This window comes from Lithobates pipiens, unplaced genomic scaffold, assembly GCF_037356315.1.
Source record: "Lithobates pipiens isolate NorthernLeopardFrog02 unplaced genomic scaffold, aLitPip1_a1.2 Scaffold_10, whole genome shotgun sequence".
Classification (NCBI taxonomy): Eukaryota; Metazoa; Chordata; class Amphibia; order Anura; family Ranidae; genus Lithobates; species Lithobates pipiens.
The window spans coordinates 138,798,831-138,811,103 of NW_027507686.1; the positions used below are offsets into that span (position 1 = coordinate 138,798,831).

The window sequence follows — 12,273 nt, forward strand, 5'->3', positions numbered from 1 at the left end:
TAATGAGCGGTGATGCTAACTCATCAGGCCACTGCCCCTCATACAGAGACGGTACAATCAGCTTGATGTTGGCTGATATTTCCACCTGCCACAGAGTGCGCGTCAGAGCCAATGACAGGTTTCTGTCCTCTCTACCAACCTCTCAACATGGTTGACAAAATCCGGAGCAACTCTAACCTGGGTGTTTCTGTGACTTCGTTGAATGTTATCAAGAATGCCACCAATCTCCCGGGGTAACAAAGTCACGCTCCTTCTCTGAAGCTATGGCTGTGAGTTTGTTCCTCAGGAGGCTGATGTCCACTCCATCAACAACACCCATCCCAGCTATTGTCCCCCCTCAATATAGTGCTGAATACATCCCTCCTCTTTCGGGTTACTCCTTCATCGCATCTCTGGGAGTAAGTCACTGGTACAATGACCGCACTTGATTCAGTGTATACTCAGCACATATAGGGTGATAGGTTTTTATCAACCACAGTGAGTTGTTGCAGCGCCATGTGGTGAAGTCATACGATACCCTGGTAGCCAGCGTTTGTTCCCTTTATTTTACCGGAGCATGCTCCTGTGTGTATTCACTGGCATTATCTGTGCAGGGTTTCAACCTCTCAGATGAGACACCAACCGGGCGTATCTTCCCCATGTCTAGTTCTGGTGTCCCGCATGTCCGGTAACCGAAAGCTTCTCTCTAGGACCGCTAGGATTGAGACACCACCCCTATGAGGAAGTTTCCACCCCACTGATGTGTCACCTGGCACCCTTAGTCTGGCCAACAGCTACCTTGTTATGCATAAGTGCCAGCCTGCCTCCTGGGTACCTGCACCATATTAACTCCGTTACATCAATACATGTCATATGTTAAAACCTTCCTTTTTTCAATTCCTCCTTCCAACAAAAATAAACACATATTTTACATTTTCATGTTCTGACGGATTGGATGTGTCATATTCCTTCCCCAACCTCCAACCCATTGCACATGTATTAATAACATGTTTGCATTCATCAGGAGAGACTTCAGCAAAAATATTTCACAAGCTCTGTTGTTTCAGATTCAGCACTCACACCACATTGTCCATAAGAAAAAAACAAGTATTAATCTGAATCTTTCAAGTTTTTTTTTTCCCCTCCTGATGTTTATCAGAACAAATTTGCGGTGTGGTGTGGCACAGACAAACTGCCAACCAGATGATCATCTGTCATCCATGTTCCAGAAGCCTCTCCAATTCTCGCTCCACCAGGATTCTGGAAGTGAAAAACAAGAGCAGTATCAAATTCTTATCCACAATATCTGCTCGCTTACTATGTTTACTTATAGTTCCCTCCTTGGAACCCAGCACCTTAGCTTGGCTTCTGCAACTTGACCAAACTATCCCAACAACCATGACCTCTTTAGGCTGAACCCACTGTAAAATGGATCCCCGTGGTATGATCAAAAATGTTTAAAACTGAACGTCAGTGTTGCTTCTCAAAAACTTCAAATTTTACAAGCTACAAAGACAATGCATCTATCTGTATCTTTACGGTGTATGCACTACCCCCTTTCAGGTGACTGGTTCTAACTGAGGGCATTGTCGATTACCCCCCTTTCAGGTGGATTAAACCTACTACTTTTTCCACCTGAACAAAAATAAAAATAAAATAGACGACTAAACCAATATCAAACAAAAAAATTGAGAAAAATAAATAAAAAATACAAAAAAAATGTAAAAAAAATAAAAAATTTGGCCATGATCACACAAACAACATGACAAGACAACCACCTTACAACAATGACAAACACTCAACTTTTAGTTAACATACATGGACTTTCCTCCTGAGAAGAGTGGTCATTCCAATCTGAAATACAATTAGTTAATGGGGAAAACAAGACAAAACAAAAAAACAAAAACAAAACAAAGCATATGTATCTCATCACAACATTGTAGCTTCATTTGTAACTCTTTAGTACTATTTATTTTTCATTGTTTGCAAACAATTACTAACTAATGAGCTTATGGTACCATGTGATAATCGATTATGCATTTACAATAACCTAACCCCTGTTCTGCTATATTTTCCCACTGTTGTTCTTACTTTGACAGACCTGCAAACAAACGCAAATGTTAGTATCTAAAGCCGTTTAACTTCTTCTATGGTCTCTGGAAAAGGAACACAAAGACAGTGATTACACACAATTATCATGACAATTGACTTTTTAAGTCCCCAAAGCCTTTCCCATTAATGCAATATAGTTGCCATATTACTCAGAAAAAATGGCAATGCAATTTGCATCCAACTACATACAAGCCAGAATGGTAGATTAACCCAGGGGGCAAATATTGGAATGTTCATCCAGTCTTGTCTCTGGCTGTGCTTAGGGTGTGAACTGTCGTTTCTTCTCTCTCCTTCAGAACTGTGTAATCTGTCCTGGCTGCTATCTTTCATATCAGGCCTTTGAGTTACGCTGTCCCTGTCCTGGGTGGGGGTTTTCATTGTAGGTACCTGTACTTCTGGGGTTTCCTGTTCCATGCTAGCAATTTTAAGGGCTTTATGAAATTTATGTCTATGCCTATTCCATTTACAATGTCTGAACTTTCTCTGCCTTCCTGTACCTCTGCTTATTATGGATACATCTGCCTTTGACCCATACTCCCTTTCCCTGGACTCTTGACAGAAGTCTCGGAGGATATTGACAAAATTTTGGTAGGATCTAGAATTCCTCAGAGCCATTCTAGTGGGATAGCTTACATAATACTTATTGGCCATTGAGTATATGAAACTTGCATCGTCCTCCAATAAGTCAGGACAGTTGAACACTTTCATATACAATGCAAGATACTCACTGCAAAACAAAATTGGGTCATCTCCTCTCCTAAATTTCATTCATTGCAAATCACTCATACCATTATCACGACTGTCCACAATACGCTGCAACTCTTTCCTCCACACCTCTGCATCTGCTACGTTATCATTAACTTGTGCCGATAACTGACCTACCAAAGGTCCTGGTAGCCATGCTTTCAGAAGAGAGCATGCATCCTCATTACTCAAATGGAATTTAACTACTAGAGCTTCAAATTTGTTGGACAGACTCATTGGTGCTTCTAGGGCATTAAATTCACCCAAAATCTGGCACAAAGTAAGTCTCTCTTGGATTGTCATCAAACTCTCATTCTGCCTTGAAGCTATAGGTGCCATAGCAGACTGTGTTTCATCACGGCCCTTCTCCTCATTGATTGTGCAGATATCGGCCAATTGGCATGTTCCTTTGTGCTCATTGAGCGATACCATAACTTTCTCTGTAGTAAGAAGCTGGGAGCGTACATTTGCTAATTCTCTTTCTAAAGACATAACCAACTCTTCCATCTCTGAAAACTTAATTCGCAATGACTCTAAAAGTTTGCTCTTCATATCACAGTCCATGCTGTAACTGTGGAGCTGTTCTTGTAGCTCACTGTTTCTCTCTGACAAATCTCCTGCTTTTGCCCGCAATTCATCCATCTCATCACTGGAGGCTTTTGCAATCTTTAGAAGGTTTTCACTGACTTTCGCTATGTCCTCACCCAGACGCCTCCTCTCTACTTCCCACTTCCCCGCCATTTGCTCAGTTATAACTTTAATTCTGAGCAAAACTGCAATTTCATTAGCCAACTTTTCTTTCTTAACTTTTTTTAGCTGTTTGCCGGATAATCTGCTATTATGCTGCTGACACTGAGATAATAGAACCTTATATTGGCTTTCAAGAGTTTCATCTGCACATGTATGATAACTGGCAGAGGCATACTTTTTAACATATGTATACACAAGTTCCATTTCACAACCATACAATCCACACAATACACACTTCTATTTGTACTAACGTACCAACACTGCATTGAGTACTAAACCAAACTCAATTATCCTTAGCTCTTACAACTTACACAAAACAAAAACAAATCGCTCTTCTAGCATTCAATATTCTTAATTTGTTACCACTTTTACCTGATATCATTCAAACCAATTCAATTTTTGCCTATCCATTATAAAGACTCACCACACTTATTGTGGCATTATCAGCTGCCTTGTATCTGAGCACTTCTGTCCTGTAAGTTCTATGCAGCTTTTAGGATTGCCACATGCTATCTGGGGTGCCATTTGAAAGACATTTTGTGCTCTACAAACTATTATTACCTTGTCTCTTCCCATAGTTATCTAGTTTATACAACCCTACTAGGCACACTGATATAAAGTTACTTATGAAAACACACACATTGCTGCTAGTAAAACACTATCTTATTTATTTCCCAAGAAATTAGGAAAGCTAACATAAAGTATTAAAAAGACATTACAATATCACAAAGCTTACAATCAGAACATATTATACAAGAATACGGCGGTCCTCCGTGAGGCTTTGCTGCATCGGCTAGGCTCAGACCAGGAGAGGGCCTTCACCATGAGGTTTAGGCCGGAGCCATCACCCAAAGTAGGCCAAATCATCAGGTCAGCAGCAGGCTCTTGCAGCAGAGAGACAGCTCTCTTTGATGAATCCCTTTTTGATAAACACACACCATCCAAACCGCATCCTACTGCCAGTCCCATTTGCTTTGGACCAATCAGTGTTCACATGACAGCCCTCCTAATATTACTGACTGTCCTGCCATACTTGGCTTCTGTGGCCAGTATTGCAGTCGATGTGTCCTGGGCCGTCTTCGTCATCAATCTCTTTGAAGCTTCGTGCACACCAGGTGGGCTGAAGATAACTCCTTTGTATGCAGATTCTGTTTGGTGCCACATTCCTCTATACCTTTTAAACATGTGGGACTGCAAATATCAATATGGCTGAGTTCGGTTGTACAAACAGATGTGTAGAACTTTAGATATATAACATTGCTTCTTGTTCACTTCCAACAGCATTGAAGTGCATCACTGGTGAGTACTTACAGGCATCACTGATGGGCACTGAAGGGCAGTGTTGATGCACTGATAATCAGTGCAGATGTCCCCACTGAGAAATTCCGCTTACCGGCTCTCCTCGTGAGGAAAGGAATGCAGGTTATAACCGCCATTTCCTATTTACACTGTGATCAGCTGTGATTGGACATAGCTGATCACATGGTAAAGAGCCTATGTCACAGGCTCTTTACCTTGATCAGTGATGCGCTGTGTCCGAGATACACAGTGCACCAAGGATCACCACACTACATGTGCCACCAGGGGCGCAAGAGCGGCTCGTTCCGAAGGACATCATATCACGTCCAGTCAGAACGGTAAAGCCAACCTGTTAAATGCAAACATACATAGGTCTGCATGAGTATGTAAACAGTGATTGCACCACACATGTGAGGTAATGCTGTGATCATTAGAGTGAGAGCAAGAATTCTAGGGCAATTATTCATGATTAACTCTACAATAATAACCTGTAAAGGCTATTTAAGTGATGCCTATGAAAAACTCTAGGAACCATAGTTTGTCACCATTTGTTGGGTACACACAATTTTGAATCTTGACATCTTTGGTATCTATTTACTTGACACCTCTTCTTTTATATTTTACCAAAACCTAGGTTTTATAATGTGTTTGCATGCCCTAAAATTAATTTTAGTGTATTTTTTCAAAACAAGACTTGTTGTCCAGTTTCCTGACTGACCTCAAATTTTATAGATAGGCAACTCCTATCCTCATATTGATTAGTGGTTCCAAATTAATAATAATAACTACTGCAGAAGTGAACAGACACAAAAGATACACTCCTCAAATAACTGTTCCAAATAACTGTTCCATAAGAAGTTGCCCCATGTGGACCACTTGTTCTTCTCATTCTGGGGTCCTTAAAGTTGAATTATTAATCCCAGCTATACTGGGCCAGGACTAAGGTGGAATCTGTGAGTTGCACAGACCCAGCAAGTGTCCTGGGCTGTTATGCCACTTACACAAGACCAGACGGACCAGATGTCCGACGGAATCAGTCAGTTTCAAATCTGTCCGATGGACTCAATTCCTATCGGGAAAACTGTTCATCTGTATGCTGGTCCGACAGACCAAATACGACACAAGGGCAGCTATTGGCTACTGGCTATTGAACTTCCTTTTTTAGTCCCGTCATACTTCATCACATTCAAAACGAATGGACTTAGTCCGTTACTTTGTGTGGGCAAGTCCGTTTGTTCAGAAGGTCCATCGGAACTCCGTTGAAAGTCCTTCGGAACTCCGCTGAAAGTTCATCGGGAAGACTGTTGGACCTAGTCTGCCGGAAAGCCAAAACAGAGAAATACCACGCTAGATAAGAGTAAACTAAACTAAAAGTAAAAATAAACAGCTGCAGCAAACATCATCAAAATATCACTATGGTAAAAGTAAAATAAAAATAAATTGCTGCGCTACAAAAGATACATTTCATATAGTCAAATGATACAGTGTATAATATAAATATTAAAATGTCCCAAATTGAAATTAATCAAAAAAGTGTCCATATATAATTCAGTGAGCAAAACAATGGTGAAAAGACATTATAAAAAAAGGACTTCAATTCAAAAGCAAATACAGATGCCCATCAACTTTCAGCTCTTTGAAGAAATAAATCTGTAAGTGAGGGTCCTTACAAGAGCGAGTGGACTCCCTTGCAAGCATAGTCACAATAGCAAGCAGATTCAGCCCTCTGCATGCACGGATGGATCTCTGATGCTTCAAGTCTGACCAGCCACTTCCGAAGATAGACAAGGAGACCCGACAGAGGAGGGCAGTGTGAAGATCAGCTGGTTGATAGGCTTGTCAGTCCCTCGTATGTTCAGCGTCTTCTGCTGATAGACAAAAAGTCGCTTCAGCAAGAGTGCACAAAAGTGCAGCCAGTGAATCCACTAATCTGAAAAAGATGCACCTGGGCTCAGGGCCACAAGTGTAAGAGGGAAAAAGACGGACTCCAATGCTGAAATACTGTTAAAAAAGCCTTTAATACTTAAAAAAGAACAAGCAGAATAAACCGCAATACAACATAATTTATGCACAAAGATAAATATAGTATAAAAAAGCCAGAAAAATAAAAAAAAACGTCACAAACACCCATGCAAAGGGGTCACATGTAATGTAATGGTGTCAGCACATAAACGCCCTAAATGTTGTTTTGCAATACCTTGCATCTTCCTGGGGCACAGGTCATGTGCTGATTCATCACTTAAATATCCCACACCTCAATTCAAGCCTCAGTTTCAACTTGTCACCATATTATGCCTCACATGATCAGTAAAACACAGGAATGAACCAAGCCTCGATGTGATAATGTTTCCATAGCAAGAGATATAGCCATTCCAATAAGTGAAATATGGAACAACCTTCAAGAATTAAAACAAATAATAATTTTGATAATATTAATAATAATTACCTTTTATTTATAAATATAAATAAAAGCAAAAAATATATAGCTTTTAAAAAAAAATGATTCACAGTTGGCCACCCTATAGTAATTCCTAGTAATCACGGAGAGATATACTTAGGGCCTCAAGCATTATCAATAAAGGCATCGGCGTTTAGGGCCAAGGGGTGGAGACTTTTAATTTTATAAATCAAACTAATTTCAAGTTTGGAAATAGCTCTCCTCTTTGGTCCACCCCTCCATGTTAGTTTAAGCTTATCTATCCCTATCAAGGAGGTGCCCTTAGGGTTTTGATGGTGCTTCTCCAGAAATTTTTTAGAGACAGGGTGACCCTTAAAGCCTCTTCTAATATTCTCCAGGTGTTCGTTCAATCTGACCTGTACCGTGCAAAGCACATAGTGAAGCTCACATGGACAGGTCAAAAGATAGACGACGCCAGGGGTAGAACAAGTGATAAATGATTTAATAGGGAAAATCTGATTGGTATTTGAAGAGATGAATTGAGTGGTTTTTCTTTCCTTAATCGCATTGATAGAGCAAATGGCACAATTATTGCATTTATAAAAAACCTATTCGATTTTGAAAAAAACATAGGTCTATTGATCGGTGGATCGCAAACAATGGATGCCACACAATGTTTAATTGAAGGTGCTCCTCTAAATACAACCTGGGGCTTCTCTGGAAGAGAGGCACCCAATATTTGATCATTCTTAATTATATGCCAATGCTTGCGTATAAGCTTTTTGATAGAAAAATTTTGTTGATAAAAGCCAGTAATGAAAGGGCATGAAAAATTGGTATTATCACCCCCCTGTCCTTCCACAGCTGGTCTCTGTCAGCAAACAATCATGGTTCTTTTGAACACACTTCTATATATTTTCCTTCAACACTCTAGCATTGTATCCTTTCACTACTAGTCTATCAGTAAGGATCTTGGCTTGTACATCAAAATCTGCAATACGGGTACAGTTGTGCCTTTACGTATATATTGGCTCTTAGAAACCAAATCAAGCCATGAATTATGATGGCAACTGTCCCAAGGAATGAACAAATTGTGATCAGTGGTTTTAAAGTGAATAGATGTCATCAGTACACCACCTTCATTCCAAATATTCAAATCTACAAAGTTAATAGTATGTTGACTGGCTACATATTTAAATTCTATACATATCGTTCATATTTAGACCTGTCATAAATCTCTCTAGAGATACCAAGGTACTATTCCATAGTAGGAGGACGTCATTGATATACCTTGCCCAGAGGGCCAGCTCTGGTCTCATATCGGCATAGATGATGTCCTCCTCCCATTTCCCCATAAAAAGGTTGGCCAAACTGGGGGCAAACTTTGATTCCATGGCCACACCCTTTTTGTGAAGGTAATACTTATTAGAATACCAGAAAAAATTATGTGTAGTAGCATACTCCAAAAGTTCCATGATAAACCTCTCTTGCCTTCTCGGCAGAGTGGTATCCTTATTCAAAAAATGGTTGACTGGCCCCCATTCATGTGGAATTATGGTATATAGGGACGTCACGTCTGATGTAACCATCCAAAAACCTTCCCTATACTCGCAATCTTTCAAGAGATCAATAATATGTCTGGCATCTTTAACATAAGCTGGTAACAACTTCACAAGTGGTTGAAGGAACCCATCAATATACTTACCCACTTGTGATGTTAGGGAATCAATCCAACTAATAATGGGTGGGCCAAATCCTTATGGATTTTTGGCAGGTAGTATATGATGGGAATCCTAGAAGATACTGGTACCAGAAATTATTTTTTCCTTTTTATTGACAATCCCTAAATTATAGCCATGGCTAACAATTTGCTCCAACCAAATTAAAATTCTTTAAATTTGAAGCGTGAGTCGACAGGGAGTGGCATACACGTTTCCATATCACCAACAATCTTATTCAATTCCATAAGGTAATCAGATTTATCAAGAATCAAGATGCCACCCCTTTTTCAGCAGGCCAGATCACCAAATCCTTCTGGTTACAGAGCTGTTCTAACCTGGTTGAAGGTCTTAGGTCATTTTAGCCTGTTTCACCTTCAAATGAACGAGATCTCTCAAAAGAATATCACTAAACACCTTGATTGATGGAGATATATCACATGGGGGTTAAATAGAGAAGCATTACTAAGACCCTAGTGTCTGATATCTGTTTGTAATCTTAGTCCCCATAAGGTTGGACAACATATACCCCTTAATATTCAGTTTCCGCATGTATTTGTGTATGTTCATATACGTTTCAAACTTATTTAGTCCTTTGTGACCTTACTCAAATTGAAGATTTCCCTGTCCTTTCATTCTCTTTTCCTGTTTGCTTTTTGATCTCTGCCTCCTCTTTGCATTCTATAGGTCATTTTGTTCTATCCTGGGAAAACCCCATTGTTGTGATTGATGGTATTCTACTAACTGGGGGTATTGTGGGGGACCCCAATCGGGTGCCCTTCTCTGTGGGTAAGGTGGTTGATACCAGGGTGGTCTCTCAGTTCTCCCACCTCTATTCGGTGTGCGATATTCATTCTGTCGATCTGTCCTATTAAAATAGTGGTGATCTGAATAAGTGATTGAAATCTGTTTTGAATGCGAACATTATAATGAAAATATTGCTCCTCTACATATTGTTTTCTCGGTGGACCATAAATACGATGGTCATTCACATATGCTCCTTTAGGGGGAGGGGCAAAAGCAAAACCCTCTCTATAATGAGCATGATTGGAGGTTTTTTTATTATTCTTAGGTTTCCGATAAGGTGATTTTTTAGGGAAACATTTGGAGGGGTAACCTGATGTTTTTTCGGTCTGTTTTAACCACTTGCCGACCGCCGCACGACGATATACGTCGACAGAATGGCACGGGCAGGCATATGGGCGTACCTGTATGTCCCTGCCTTCCCGCGGGTGGGGGGCCCCCCCCGGTGCCAGCGGTGGTCGGTATCCGTTCAGGAGCGATCCAGGATGAGGGGGCGGCCATTCATTCATGGCCACCCCCTCGCGATCGCTCCTGACGAATGGAAGTGAAGCATTGCATCACTTCCTCTCCTGTAATGTAAACACAGGCAGAGGAAGTGATGTAATCTCTCCTCCGTGTCGGTATTTTTCGTTCCGGCACCGAGGAGAGAGGATCGGTGAGTTGCACCAACACGACACTACACAGTAGAACATGGCAGGCACACTCACACCCCCCTTCACCCCCCGATCACCCCCCCAATTACCCCTGCCCCCCCAGTCACAGTGACACCAATTGCATTTTTTTTTTTTTTTTGCATTGGTGTCATTTGTGACTGTAATAACTGTTAGGGCAGTTAGGGTTAGCCCCCTTTAGTTCTAAGGTACCCCCCTAACCCCCCCAATAAAGGTTTAACCCCGTGATCACCCCCCGTCGCCAGTGTCACTAAGGCTGGGTTCACATTGCAGCGGTTTATGAGAACGGATGTGATTCACACCGCACTGCAGTGCAAATCACATCCGATCTCTGTGCGATTCGAGTTCAGCCATTCAGCCAAATTCGCATGGGACCCTTTTTTTGGTCCGCAGCAGAATCGGATCGCATGGGTGTTCACACCATGCGATCCGAGTTTGCAGATCGCACTGTTACAGTTTCAGGGCACCCGCCATTTATTACCTAGTCTCACTAGTGTACCCCTAAATTTAGGGGTGTCTACTTTCCAAAATGGGGTCATTTGGGGGGAGTTTGTGCCATCTTGGCATTTTATGGCCTTCAAAACTGTAATAGGTAGTGAGGAGTGAAGTCAAAAATGTACGCCCTTAGAAAGCCTGAAGGTGGTGCTTGGTTTTCGGGGCCCCGTACGCGGCTAGGCTCCCAAAAAGTCCCACATATGTGGTATCCCCGTACTCAGGAAAAGCAGCAGAATTTATTTTGGGGTGTCATTTCACATATGCCCATGGCATGCGTGAGCAATATATCATTTAGTGACAACTTTGTGAAAAAATAAAATAAAAAAAAAAGTTTGTAATTTTCCCGCAACTTGTGGCAAAATATAAAATATTCCATGGACTCAACATGCCTCTCAGCAAATAGCTTGGGGTGTCTACTTTCTAAAATGGGGTCATTTGTGGGGTTTTGTGCCATCTTGGCATTTTATGGCCTTCAAAACTGTAATAGGTAGTGAGGAGTGAAGTCAAAAATTTACGCCCTTAGAAAGCCTGAAGGCGGTGCTTGGTTTTTGGGGCCCTGTATGTGGCTAGGCTCTCAAAAAGTCCCACATATGTGGTATCCCTGTACTCAGGAGAAGCAGCAGAACTTATTTTGGGGTGTCATTTCACATATGCCCATAGCATGTGTGAGCAATATATCATTTAGTGACAACTTTGTGAAAAAAATAAATAAATAAATAAAAGTTTGTAATTTTCCCGCAACTTGTGCCAAATATAAAATATTCCATGGACTCAACATGCCTCTCAGCAAATAGCTTGGGGTGTCTACTTTCTAAAATGGGGTCATTTGTGGGGGTTTTGTGCCATATTGGCATTTTATGGCCTTCAAAACTGTGATAGGTAGTGAGGAGTGAAATTACAAATGTATGCCCTTAGAAATCCTGAAGGCGGTGCTTGGCTTTCGGGGCCCCGTACGCGGCTAGGCTTCCAAAAAGTCGACCGCATGTGGTATCCCCGTACTCAGGAGAAGCAGCAGAATGTATTTTGGGGTACAATTCCACATATAACCATGGCATGTGTGAGCAATATATCATTTAGTGACAACTTTGTGTAAAAAAAAAAAAAATTTTTTTTTTGTCATTATTCAATCGCTTGAGGCAAAAAAATAAAATATTCAATGGGCTCAACATGCCTCTTATCAATTTCCTTAGGGTATCTACTTTCCAAAATGGGGTCATTTGGGGGGGGGGGGGGGGTTTTGTACTGCCCTGCCATTTTAGCACCTCAAGAAATGAGATAGGCAGTCATAAACTAAAAGCTGCGT

The 12,273-nt window shown here is 41.1% G+C and overlaps 1 pseudogene; it reads right to left on the reverse strand.

Moving 5' to 3' along the window:
• Nucleotides 1–2,214: 2,214 nt before the first annotated feature.
• LOC143925705 (posterior protein-like) lies at nt 2,215–3,789 on the reverse strand (annotated as a pseudogene).
• Nucleotides 3,790–12,273: the final 8,484 nt, after the last annotated feature.